The sequence below is a fragment of the Rosa chinensis genome, chromosome 1, assembly GCF_002994745.2.
Source record: "Rosa chinensis cultivar Old Blush chromosome 1, RchiOBHm-V2, whole genome shotgun sequence".
Lineage (NCBI taxonomy): Eukaryota > Viridiplantae > Streptophyta > Magnoliopsida > Rosales > Rosaceae > Rosa > Rosa chinensis.
In genome coordinates, this window is record NC_037088.1 from 45886356 (window position 1) to 45900265 (window position 13910).

Genomic DNA, 13910 nt, shown 5'->3' on the forward strand with positions numbered 1-13910 from the left:
GATACATAACTCAGTGTGATTTTAACTACACACAGATATTTGTGTAATGTTAATAATCTCGTCAAGACCCTATCTCATCATGTATTGTTCACACACGGCCATCCGTGTGCATCTCTGTTCACACACAAATGCCTGGGTGACCACAAAATCTTTGGTCACCGATGATCGTGTGAACATTAATATATATATATATACACTAGTCATGCGTGTCATTTGGCTTTTTCGCCTTTTCGTTTTTTCTTATGAGAATGTGAAATAGTAAATAAACAATAAATTATAACAACAAAAAAAAAGATTTTCTAATAAGAATAAGTAGTTTTTTGTTAAAGGAAAAACATATTGTGTGCCTTCGTCAAAGTGATTGACGGAGAGGGAATCAAGCAATTACCGATTAACATCAATCAGCATGGATTACGAACCAATCAGTAGTTAATGTCATCATTGTAATTGTTCTTTCCATTGTAATTCTCTCCCTATATAAAGGGGTTATGAAATGAAATGAGTAGACCATTCCAATCGTCATTTACTTTTACACGTTATCAGCACGCTCAGAGAAAATAGCCAAAGAAAAAAAAACCTAGTTTTCTAGTTTCTTTCCGTCGAAAAACAAAACAAAACCCTAGAAGAAAAAAAAAATTCTTCTTTTCTGCCGCCACCACCGATTCCAAAAAAAAAAAACAGGAACAAAAAAAAATTCCCTGCCAGCAGCCTCCACCCTCAGCTCTCCCTCCGCGCGCACAGCCCACCTCACCAAGCCTCCTCCCTAAGCGCGCGTCTTCGTCTGGCCTCGCAGCCCAGTCTGCGCTCATCTACCTTGTAGCCCCGCCTGCGCGCATAAGCCAGACCTCCATATCCTTCTTCCGGCCTCTTCCTTTTCCAGCCCACTTGCTGCGCAGATCACAGCCCCAGCCCCGCACGTCTCCGTGCGTCCTGCAATAGCCCAGCCCAGTCCAGCATCCTCGCAGCATCAGCCCCGCATCCTCGCAGCCTCAGTCTTGTGCGCGGCATACCACTTGCGGCGTCCGGCTCCGGCAAACCCAGAAGGAAGAAGATGCGAGAAAAGAAAAAACAAGAGAAAAAAGTGAGCCGGCCCAAAGAAAAGGTCCGGCCCAGAGAAAAAAAAATAGAAAAAGAAACAGGCCTTTCGACCCAGAGAAAAAAAGAGGAGGCCCCCCCCCCCCCCCCCGGCCCAGAAAAGAAAAAAAAACAGAAATAAAAGAAGAGAGAAAAGAAGAATAAAAGAGAAAAAAAAAACAAAAAGAGCTGATCCGGCCCAAAGTAATAGCCGGTCCAAAGAAAAAAATAGAGGCCCTGCAGCCCAGACACAAAAAAAAAAAAAAAAAAAATTAAAATAAGAACAAGGCCCGTGGCCTACTGCTGAAAAGAAGAGGAAGCGGCCCAGTTTTCTCAAGCCCAAAAACATCGCTACGCACGCCTGCATCAACACGCGCGTGCGCTAGGATTGTTTTTCTGAAAAACCAAGTATGTTCTCTTTTATTTTCATACTATGGTATATTTAATTATTTATAATTAGATTTTTTTATTTTTGAGCATGCTATTTTATTGCTTGTTATATATGTGATATATAATCGTGGAATCTAAAGCATGTGAATTTTATTTATGTTTTCTATTTTTTAGCATGCTTTATACCTTATTGTTTATACCTTTATTATATTTTGTTATTAAGCATGTTTAATTAGATAATTTTGATTGTTTTAAGCATGCCTTATTATTTATGTTTTATATCATTATATTTAAGCATGTTATAATTATGTTTAAGCATGCTTTATATTTTATTGCTTATGTTTTTATTATGCAATTGTGAGCATGTTTTGTGAATCTTATTTACTCTTATATAATTATTCCTAAGCATGTCTTTATATTATGCTATTATTTATATTTTATTTTACGCATGATATATTATTGCTATTATTATATGTAGCATATATTTTGTTGTATATTTGAGCATGTCATGTAGTTTATTTTTATATATGCTATGTTTTATTTATTATTAAATGTGTTATAGTTATTTTTGTAATACAACATATAAAATTCCATTTTTCCATGATAATGAAAATTCATGCGCATTATACACACACTTACTGTGATAAAGTATTTTCACATAGCATCAAAAAAAAAAAAAATGTGACCATTACGAATCTTGGTCTTGAAATCTAATTCATATGTTTGGAAAACAATTTATGTGGATGTCTTTATGACTGCGTAATTTATACCCTCTCTCTTGTTTTCTGTAGATGACTGACCCAACTCGACCTGAGTTTGACATCTTGGACTCAGAAGGACTTGAGTACCATCGTTGGGTTTCCGATATGGAAACTGCCTTTGTGGCAAAAGACTACACTGCCACCATTACTGATCCCAAAGATGATGAACCATCTAATAAGCTAAAAGCAGATGCCTTAATTTTTCTGAGGCGACATATTGATCCTAGCCTACGCTGGGAGTACCTTCAGTTGAAGACACCCAAAGCACTGTGGGATGCCCTTAAAGGACGTTTTGGGAACATTCACGATACTTTGCTCCCAGAACTAGCTATTCAGTGGAATGGAATCCGCTTGCTTGACTATAAAAAGGTCAATGACTTCAACAAGGACATGTTGCGCTTAAAAGCACGTCTCAATTTCTATGGAAGGGAAATCACAGAAGATGATATGATCTACAAGACTCTTACCACCTTTCCTAATTCAGCTTTTATACTAGCGAACCAGTATCAGTTGGATTATGACAACAAAAGAATCACAACCTTCAATAAGTTGATAAGCCTACTGCAAGTGGCTGAGAGACAAAATAAGATTCTCTTGAATAACAATGCCAGGCCCACTGGGACAAAGAAAATTCTCGAGGCTAATTATGGAAAAATGAAAGGTGAAAATAACTCCAATGCAAGGGGGTTTAGACGTGCTGATCCCTACCCACGTGGCAACAATGCACCACGTGGAAAGGGACATGGGGATCATGGAAACAAGATGCCAAAGGAAAGAGTTGACAATGAACCATGCTATAGGTGTGGATTCATTGGGCATTGGTACAAGAACTGCCAAGCAAACAACAGAGTAGCAGCCAATTACAAGAGGTATAGAGAGTCTAAAGAACAAGTGGCTCACTATATGGAAGAAGGAGGTCATGACCTAGACGTCAACCTTACAGTTGCAGACTCCAATGGCAAAGAGGAACTTGCTAAGTCAATGGATGCTCTCAATCTTGACTGATCTGCTTTATTCATTTTATTTTCCAAAGACAGTTGTGAAGGCATAATGCCTCATTTTTAATTAGACTATTGTTTGGTCTTAAAGTTTATTTTCAATCATGGATTGATGAATAAGATTTCTGAACAAGACCTTGATTTGATTATCATTGGCTTATTAATAAATTTTGAATTTTATTCTGAAGCACTGAATTTATTCAAATTTATTTACTATACACATATTTACATGGTTCTACAAAGCACTATAAAGATGTAAAGCAATACATCTAGAGAAAAATTATTAGAATGAAAAGAATATCATTCTAAGCAAATAGAAATACTCTAAAGAATATGAGCTATATTTTCTAAAAACCTCCCATTTATTTGTAGGAATGAATGGAGGAGAACTTGAGTGCTTAGATGATAGTGGGACTACCCACACAATATTAAGAAATAGGCAATTATTCATTGAACTAATAGCCTATAATTCCTCTGTGACTATGATGATTGGATTATCACAACTAATAAAATGGCGAGGAACTGCCAAATTTTTGCTGCCTAATGGCACAACATTTCAAGTCACAGACGCTCTATATGCACCAAGAGCTAATCGAACCTTGTTAATGTTTCAAAGCTATTTGTGCCAACGATTATCCAGTAAAAACACACTGTGAGAATGGAACTGAATACTTTGATATTACATCTCATGACTGTGGAAGGAAACGCATCTTAGAGAAACTTATGAGTCAATTTAGTGGACTGTACCTCACTACGATTCGGATCATTGAATCCTATACTGTCACCAACAATGAAATGTGGGACACTGACTCAAACAGGCTTTTGCATGACCGCCTATGACACCGAGGTTGTGACATGATGATCCATATTTTTCAAGAACTCACACGGACATCCCTTCTTTCGAGTGAAAAAAAAAATGGAGAAAAATCCGCCACACTGTAAGGTGTCGGTTCTAGTATTGCTCAAATGCAGTCATTGCCTTCTGAAGTACCAGAAGCACTACCTCCCTCCTATTATGCCTCATTGACTATTTCAAAGGCACATAACTCGTTTTGCAAAGCCTGCTCTTTAGCAAAAACAGGATCGAGACCTTCCTATGCTAAAGATACAAAACAAAACATTCCATTCTTACAAAGGATACAAAGAAATGTCTGTGGACATATCTAACCAGAATGCAGACCATTCAAGTACTTTATGGTTCTGGTGGATACTTCGACAATCTGGTCACATGTCGTTTTATTGTCCACAAGAAATGCTGCAATACTCCTAGCACAGATTATACGTTTAAGGGCTCACCACCCTGATCACCCTATCAAGTCTATAAGGCTTGATAATGCTGGAGAGTTTACATCAGAAGCATTTGATGATTATTGCATATCTATTTGGATCGATGTAGAGCATCATGTACCCCATGTGCATACACAAAATGGTCTCGCAGAAGCCACCATCAAAAGGCTACAGATGGTGACTAGGGCATTGGTTATGCGCACCAACCTGCCTATATCTGCATGGGGTTATGCAATATTGCACGCAGCTTTACTTATTCGTTTAAGACCCACAGCTAGCCAACCATTTTCTGCGTACCAGTTGGTCACTGGATATGAGCCTGACAATTCACACTTACGCATATTTGGTTGAGCAGTATATGTGCCTATTGCGCCCCCACAGCGCACCAAAATGGGTCCTCAGAGACGATTAAGTATTTATGTTGGATACGAATCCCCAACAATTATCCGCTATTTGGAACCCTTGACAGGCAATCTCTCTACCGCTAGATTTGCGGATTGTCACTTTGATGAGACAGTCTTCCCGTCGTTAGGGGGAGATAGGAAAAAGGATTTTCCAAGGGAACGACAGGAATTGTCGTGGTTTGTCCCCACTCTGTCTCATCTTGATCCCCGCACTTCATAAAGTGAAAGTGAAGTGAAAAGAATAATCGATCTTCAGAACGTAGCAGATTCGATGCCTGATGCGTTTACTGATATCGTAAAGTGACGAGATCACATATACCAGCTGCAAATGTACCTGCAAGGTTAGAAGTCCCCAACAAGGGGCACGGTGCCGCAGATAGAGGCACTGCAACCGCACTTAGTGGAGGTGTGGTTGAGGCCGTGGCTCCCCAAGGAAGAGGGGGAGGTCACTTGGTTCGATTGACACTCACCTAAGGAAGAAGAGGGTGAGTAAGGCACAAACCAATCATCAACGTATAGAATCCCTCTCATGAGATTATCTCTGATTATAGTTATTTCCATGAATCAATACTGGAGGACGCTCCGATGTTTGAAATGATTCCAGAGAACAAAGAAATCTCAAAGGATTACGAGAGTACGTATGAGTTGATAGAAAGATCTTCCATACACATTGATGATATATACTGTTGCTCAAGGAATCATAGAGCACAATGATATCGAACCACTCTCTGTTGAAAAATCTCAACAAAGAGCAGATTGGCCTAAATGGAAAGAATCAATCCAGGTAGAATTAGATTCTCTGACAAAGAGGAAGGTATTTGGTCAGGTAGTGCTAACCCCACCAAGTGTAAAGCCTGTAGGACATAAATGAGTCTTTGTCAGAAAGCGTAATGAGAAGAATGAAGTCCTGAGGTACAAGGCTCGCCTTGTGGTGCAAGGTTTCTCACAACGCCCTGCAATTGACTACGAGGAGACATACTCTCCCGTAATGGACGTTATAACGTTCCGCTACTTAGTTAGCTTAGTGATTTTCGAAGGACTAGAAATGCAGCTCATGGATGTGGTTACTACATATCTCTATGGGGATCTAGATTCAGAGATATATATGAAAAGTGCCTAATGGGGTTACATTACCCAAGCCAAGTGACTCTAAACCACAGAGTGCGTTTGCAATTAAGTTGAAACGCTCACTTTACGGATTGAAACAATCCAGACGGATGTGGTATACCCGTCTAAGTGACTACTTGATTGGGAAGGGATATAAGAACGATGAATTATTCCCCTGCGTATTCATAAAGAAAACAAGTTCCGGATTTGCAAATTGTAGTAGTATATGTCATAACTGGTACTCTTGATGAAATAAGAGAAACCGCGAGCTACTTGAAATCCGAATTTGAGATGAAGGATCTTGGGAAAACTTGATTCTATCTAGGTCTTGAACTAGAACACCGAGTTTGTTGAATATTAATCCACCAGTCTGCATATGTCCAAAAGTCAGGCGATATAACATGGACAAAGCACATCCTGCTAGCACTCCCATGATCGGTTGAAGTTTGGATGCAAGGAAAGATCCATTTCGTCCAAAGAAAGATGACGAACAAGTGTTGGGAGCTGAAATTCCCTATCTAAGTGCAATAGGCGCATTATTGTACTTAGCCCAATTTACTCGACCAGACATTGCATTCTCAGTGAACTTGTTAGCTAGATTTAGCTCAGCGCCAACGCAGCATCATTGGAATTGTATCAAGAACATCTTCGATACCTAAAAGGAACCATTGACTTGAGACCGTTCTTTCCCTACAGAGAGACAAGAGGGACCGCAGATGGAACTGCAATCCCTAAAGGAAATGTTGATGGCGAAAGCGCCACTCCCTACACTAAAACGCCAAATGACGTTTTGGTCAGTTTTGCTGATACTGGGTACGTCTCTGATCCACATAAAGATCGTTCCCAAAATGGTTATGTATTTACCAATGGGAACACGGCGATATCTTGGAGATCAACCAAGCAAACCCTTGTGGCTACCTCCTCAAACCACTCAGAGATCATTGTTGTACATGAGGCGGTTCGTGAGTGTGTGTGGTTAAGAACTATCATTGCACATATTCGAGGGATTAATGGTTTGAGTTCTACCACTGAAGAGCCTACTTGCATTTACGAACACAATGCAGCTTGCATCGAACAGATGAAGCTAGGTTATATTAAGGGTGATAACACAAAACACATATCGCCAAAGTTGTCCTACAATCAGCAACAACAGAGTCTCCTCAAGATTCAAATGAATCAAGTAAGGTCTGAGGAGAATATGGCAGATTTGTTCACCAAATCATTGCCTAAGGACACATTTGAGAAACATGTGAAAAGCATAGGAATGCGAAGACTTTCCAAGCCCCCTAGATTAATGTAAGTATCAGGGGGAGGTGTAGACGTCAGGGGGAGTCTAACACACACATGTCATACTCAAATGTAAAAGGTACGTTGTGCTCTTTTCCTTCGACCAAGGTGTATTTTTGTCCCACAGGGTTTTTATTGTTACTTGGCAAGGTTTTTAGTGAGGCAACAACTCATGCACCATTTCGTCTTTGACTTGGCACAAGGGGGAGTGTTAAAGGAAAAACATATTGTGTGCCTTCGTCAAAGTGATTGACGGAGAGGGAATCAAGCAATTACCGATTAACATCAATCAGCATGGATTACGAACCAATCAGTAGTTAATGTCATCATTGTAATTGTTCTTTCCATTGTAATTCTCTCCCTATATAAAGGGGTTATGAAATGAAATGAGTAGACCATTCCAATCGTCATTTACTTTTACATTTTTTTTTTCCAATTTTTATGGTCAATAGTAGTCTTCTTGATTTATCCTCTTTTGATAAAAATCATAAAAGTTTCATATAACAGTATCGTGCGCCATGTGGTTTAACATTTTACATTATTTTTTTCCTCAATTTAAATCTATCCACAATTGAGTAAATGATTAACTGAATAAGTAAACATGACATATATAGTATCAATGATCATATGATTCATATCCAACAACGATAATAATAATTAGACAACAAACTTATTAAACAACAAATTATTAGAATTTTAATAAAGCATTACATTCTGTTTCTATTGACATGTTTCTCGCATTAGGGGTAAAGGTGGCAAATAGGTCAGGCTATTTTAAGTTGGTCTATTCGAAATTTGGGCCAACTCAATTATTATTGAGCTCTATTACCTCAAATGTTAGGCCTGACCCACATTTCGACCTCGAATCGTGAGTTCGTGACAAGTCGAAATTAAATTAAATATTAAAATATTAGTTAGACTATTTTTTATAGTTGAAAGTTTTATATAATTATATTAACAAAAAGAATTCTAAAGAACTTTTCCTAACTTTCCTTTTTTTTTTTTTTTTGAACCAAGGTGTCTCATGGACATATCATTAACAAAAAAGGGTAAGGCCAGAATGATCATTACATATCCTTCCGCTACCATCTACAGATAGGTAAGAAGTTGTGATGCAAACAAACACCACATTGATACATAGGCTAGGATCATTCATTAAGCAAACTCATGCTCACTTATTAAAAGTATGCCTATTCAAACTATGAAACAAAACATAGTAAAATAGGCAACGTCAAAACAGAAAAAACTAAATCTTTGCCTTGCCCGTAGCATTAGGGCTAGAAGGCTTTTCAGAGTAGAGCATACTCATTACTTCCTCAGCAGGTATTGTCTTGGATTTGGATGAATTCTTATTCTTTGAGCCCAAGGGACGTCCCCTTGGTACGCCTGAATTAAGCGCACAAAATTACCCTGCAAAAGACAATTGTTAGTATAGGATAAGCAGGGATCGTTTAGTCCGGGGATTGAGGGTACACCTGTAATTGCAAAAATAAATTAATAAAAGTAAAAAGTTTTATGTACAAAAATAACAAATAAAGAATTAAAATAATAAAGTAAAAAGTATTATGTACAAAAATAAAACAAAGAATAGAAATATATACAAGTTAATGTAAAAAGGGGGGATTGGAGTTTTCAAAACGCAAACAATAATAAAAGAAAGAAAATGTTTCAATTTTTAGGGATTCCAAATTAGATGTATGGACGTTGAGAACTTCGTAATCCACCACTAGCTAAGATAAGAGAAAGACAATTTAACCTAATCTTCAATTACTAAGGCATGTGAATGAAACCAATCAAGAACTTTAGGATCGCCGCTAAAGCCTTATTTTTCCCAAAATTACTTAGAACCGTGAACGCACTGCATCCTAAGCTTGCTTATATGCAATCAAGGTGTAGAACGCTACCCTATCAAATTAACTCATTAAGCACACATAAACACATTAAGCTCTTTGGAAAGATTGATTTTAGAGTACAAAACTAGTGAGGAACGCCATCCTAGCATGCATTCTATTTGTTTGATTTCACCTAACATGTAGGCTTTACTACTTGAGTGTTTTAAGACCGTGAACGCACTGCACCTGAAAACTAGCTCCAATTACATGCTCATATTTTAGGTGATCAATCTAAGACATAAACATATAAAAGATTTTATAAAACAAAACCAAACAAAGCATTCACAAAACTTTGTAATCGAAAAAGAGATTCAAAAGCTAAATATCCATCACATAACTAGGATTTCATACTAGTTCTCAACAAGAAAATTACTCACTCATAGTTTGGAAATCCAAAAAAAATAAAACCAAAAGAAATTACAAGGAAAAAGATAGAATTACACCATGAAGGGAGTGGATGATGAAAAGCTTGAGACGTTGATCTTGAATCTTGAAAGCAAGACTTCACTATCACGGCACAAGGTGGATGATGACGGCTAGGAGGCTTCATGGCTTGTTCTTCTCTTCTTCTCTTTGCTTGGAAATGCATAAACTTGAAACTAGAGGATGGAAAGGAAAATGGAAAGGAAGTGGAGAGACAAAGAAGATGGAATGGATGAAGGAATGTGTATAGGAAAATGGAAAGAAGATGGAATGGATGAAGGAATGTGTCTTAGAATGAGAGGAGAAGGTGTTTATATAGGGAAGAAAAAGAAGAGTGAAATGATGAGTGGAAGAAAAATAATGAAAGTGATTTGTAAAATATGGAAAAGATAGAGAAATGATGAAATGAAAGCAAAGCATGAAGGTGCAGCAACATGGAAGTGATGATGATCTATTAAAGAGATTGTAGAAGAAAAATATATCCAAGGAAAAAGAGAAAAGCATCTAGCTTTCTTCATGTGGGTAGGAAACATGAACATGTGAATATTGAGCTGGTTTTAGGTCAGTTTCTGCCCCTTTATTCCTTCAATTATTTCTCTAACAAGACTTCATTATATGCCTTCGACTTCTTCATATGAAATGTTCCACTATGAGTGTAGATCATCCTGACAAATTTTCAGAGTTTTATTCCATGCGGTTGGGCCGAAAATGCTGCTGGACCTCTTACAGGTCCAGTTTTTCAGTTTTGGTTCTGTAGAAAATTGGACTGATTGTTTGAAGGCCTTCCACTCATAGTTTGCTCTGGCACTCTTCATAAGAAATGATCCTTGGGCTTTCTAGAATAAATCTGGAAAGTTTCAACTCATTTGAAGTTCGGATGGTTAGTCTGCCACCCCTCATTTCTTGTCTAGCTCGCTTTCTCATTGGCTCAATTTCTCCAAGACACGCTTTGTCAGGCCAAAATGCTCATTTTGGGTCCAAACAGCTCATTTCATCATCATCTACTCCACTGTACCTAAAAAAATAGAAATTGAGTTAAAAATCGATTCGTTAAGGAATTAACTAAGCAAAATGTGAGGAATTAACTATTAAAATACCACATTAAAATGCTCCTATCACCCCTCTTCTTTTTTGCAGCCACCGGTACCCGTTCCTCCACCACCTTGGGCTCTTTGGGCATCATCACCTCCATGGGAACAAGCATGCCTCTCAGAGTTTCAACTAACCCAAGGGATTTAGCTGTAAATTTGGTAGGAAACTCAGGAACTCTAACCTTCTTTCTCACAATGTCCTTTGCCAACCCATCCATATTCATGTTAACAAAGAATTTTGGTTTCTTTGGAGAGGAGAAAGGGGACGTCGGTCTGCTTCGCTTAAGATCCTTTGTATTCTCATCAAAGGGGATCAGAGCAAGAGAAGCCTCACTGCTAGAAGAGGTGCCTTCAGTCCCATGATTTCTGATAACCACCGGCTTGCGTGGTTTGGTACCTTCAGTCGACCCAAAGAGGTTACGCGCTATGGAAGGCAAGATCAGAGTTTGAATGCCTGTGAACATGAAAGTTCCATTAACAAACCTATTGTCAGCAAATCCCATGAATGAGTTTGGAATTGCAGCCTCTGTGTTTCCCCATTATCCTTCTTGTCGGGTGACATCGCGTGGCAAAACCCTTGAACATGATATATAAGATTGCATTTGCGACACTTACCAATCAGATTCTCATAATAGAATGAGATTTCTTCCACAACCCCCTCAGCAAGTTTTAGGGTTTTCTTAGGAAAGAAGGGTTTGGAGATTTCATGACTTACATGGACGCGAACCTTACCGGTGGAGTCCAGCAGCTTCTGATTGATCTCTTGGTATGTACCTGCAATGGAAGCCACATTCTTGATCGTCCTTTTATTCTCCAAGGCCGGTGGAATGTTACTGATGCGAACCCAGAAGAAAATTGATTTCATCTGAATAAAAAGCAGCGGGGCAAGACCATCATAGGCTTGCATCACCACCGACGATCTATTAAAGTATCACGGTCCTCCTTTCAGGACCTTATTCCGGTCTTTGCGCAGGTCAAAAGTGAAGACAAATCTTTCTGATTTTCGATCTTGCACCTTGAAACCACCATCAAGGACCCAAACACGCCGGAAATGGCATTGCAGGTCTGGGGAGCTAACTTTTTTCATTGTCAGGGGACGGGCGAGCAAGAAAGCTTGTGTTCCACATTGAATTTTTCCTCCCTCCAGCTGAGAGATGTCTACCACGTCAGATCCCGCCATGGCGAGAGACGCAGTGAAGTTTGCCTTAACCTCATCAATGGAAGCCATGTAGCAGTACAAATTGCCAAAGAAGGCGTTAGGGTTTTGGATCGTGCTTTGGGAGCGGCAGCGCAGCGCTAGGATTTTTTCCTATTTTTCCTAACTTTCCTAGAATTCACTAATAGATGAGTTATTCTCTTAAAATTAAAGAAGCAATTTTCTTTATTGAAAAAGGAATTTCCAAATAACTTTGGAAATCAAATCAGCAGCATTAATTAGGGGTCATTGTTAAAAACCTTGTCAATTATTAGAATTTTAGTATCATAAGGACCTATATATTTTTTTCATTTTATTTGTCACTAATAGTACAATTACATATAATTCTTGTTTAATGAATATATCAACTAATTAAAAAAAAAAAAAAACTTATATCAAGTCAAGATATAGAAATCTTTTGGGCTAAATACTAGTTAGTACCCTGTGGTTTAGTTCCAAAATCAATTCAGTCCCTGGACTTCTAATTTCATCAAAAACACCCCTGCACTTTCAATTTTGATCTAATAGGTCCAATTCGTTAATTTTCTGTTATGGGTTCAAGTTATAGTTGAATTATTTGTTGAAAAACTATTTATTTTTAGGGAAAATCGTCCGTACAGTACTTGACCTTTTCCCCATTCTAAACTTTAGTACCTCACATTCAGAAAATATCAAAACGGTACCTGAGGTTTTGACCCCGACCGAAAATTGGTACCTGGTGCCGTTAGTTCCGTTACAAAACTTGACAGCTGAAGGATATTTTCGTCTTTTCATGTCTTAATCCATTATTTTTTAACTAAACATTTTTTTTTTGTATTTTTCTCTCTCTCCCGACTGTTCCTCTCTCTCGTCCCCATTCAAACCCAGAACTCTCTCTCTCTCTCTCTCTTTCTCTCTCGTCCCCTCTGGTCTATTCAAGTTTGGAGTCCTTGGACTAATCAGTCCGCTATCAGTTTCCTCTATTTCTCTTCCCTCAATCAATGAATATGTATCAACTATCTCTCCTATCTGTTTATTTCACACAAAAATCAAAATCCAAAGCATATTCTGATTCAAGAACACAGTGACCCAACAAATCACAGTACCCAAATCTAGCCATTATTCACTGAAACAATCAAAACCCAGAAAACATAATCTTCAAAAGACAATAATTGCAAGCAAACTAAAACAGATTGGTCAGCGAGAAGCTTGGAAACTTGCCGGAAATCCCAAAATTATTCTCCCCTTCGATTCTCTCTCATGTCTTATCATCTGGACAAACCAACACTATGGATAAGTCGGCGAGGTCGAAAGGAAGCTTCTGACGCCAGTGAGACGCTATGACCAAGCAGGAATCGGAAAACCCGCCGGCGAACCTGAGAAGTTTTCGGGCTTCTTCCTGCCTCCGTCGCCGGTCATTCCGAGCAGGGACGACCGAGCTCCAGTTGGCGATGCCGAGAGGAGTCGAACGACGCCTGTCTGACGTCAGGTGCTGGCCGGAAAGTGGAGATACCATCGGTCTGAGCCCGTTGTTACAAAACGGTCGAGACCGAGGTCGGTCTGGGCTGTAATCTGGTGCTCCTCAAGCTAGTTCAACTTATATATACTCAAATCCAGCGGCTGAGATCAAACGGTGTTTAAAATGGACGCTCCAGATTAAACTGCCTCTAATTTCTATTTTTAATTATATTTTTGGATATTACCAACTTCCAAAAATTATTAAAAATAGCTCGGGTGTACGAAAAAATCCTCCGAAAGTTCTACAATCTCGAAACGACATCTAGTTTAATCCTATGGGCTCGAGAGATAAAATTTGACAAACCAAAAATTTAAATAATTTTTCAAAAATAATGGAATTTTTTTTGTTATATGAAAAAAATAAAGAAAACAAAAACTAAAGGGTAAATTGGTCATTTAATGATCAAAATATGCCAGCGGTCAGTTTTTGTAACGGAGCTAACGGCACCAGGTACCAATCTTCGGTCGGGATCAAAACCTCAGGTACTGTTTTGATATTTTCTG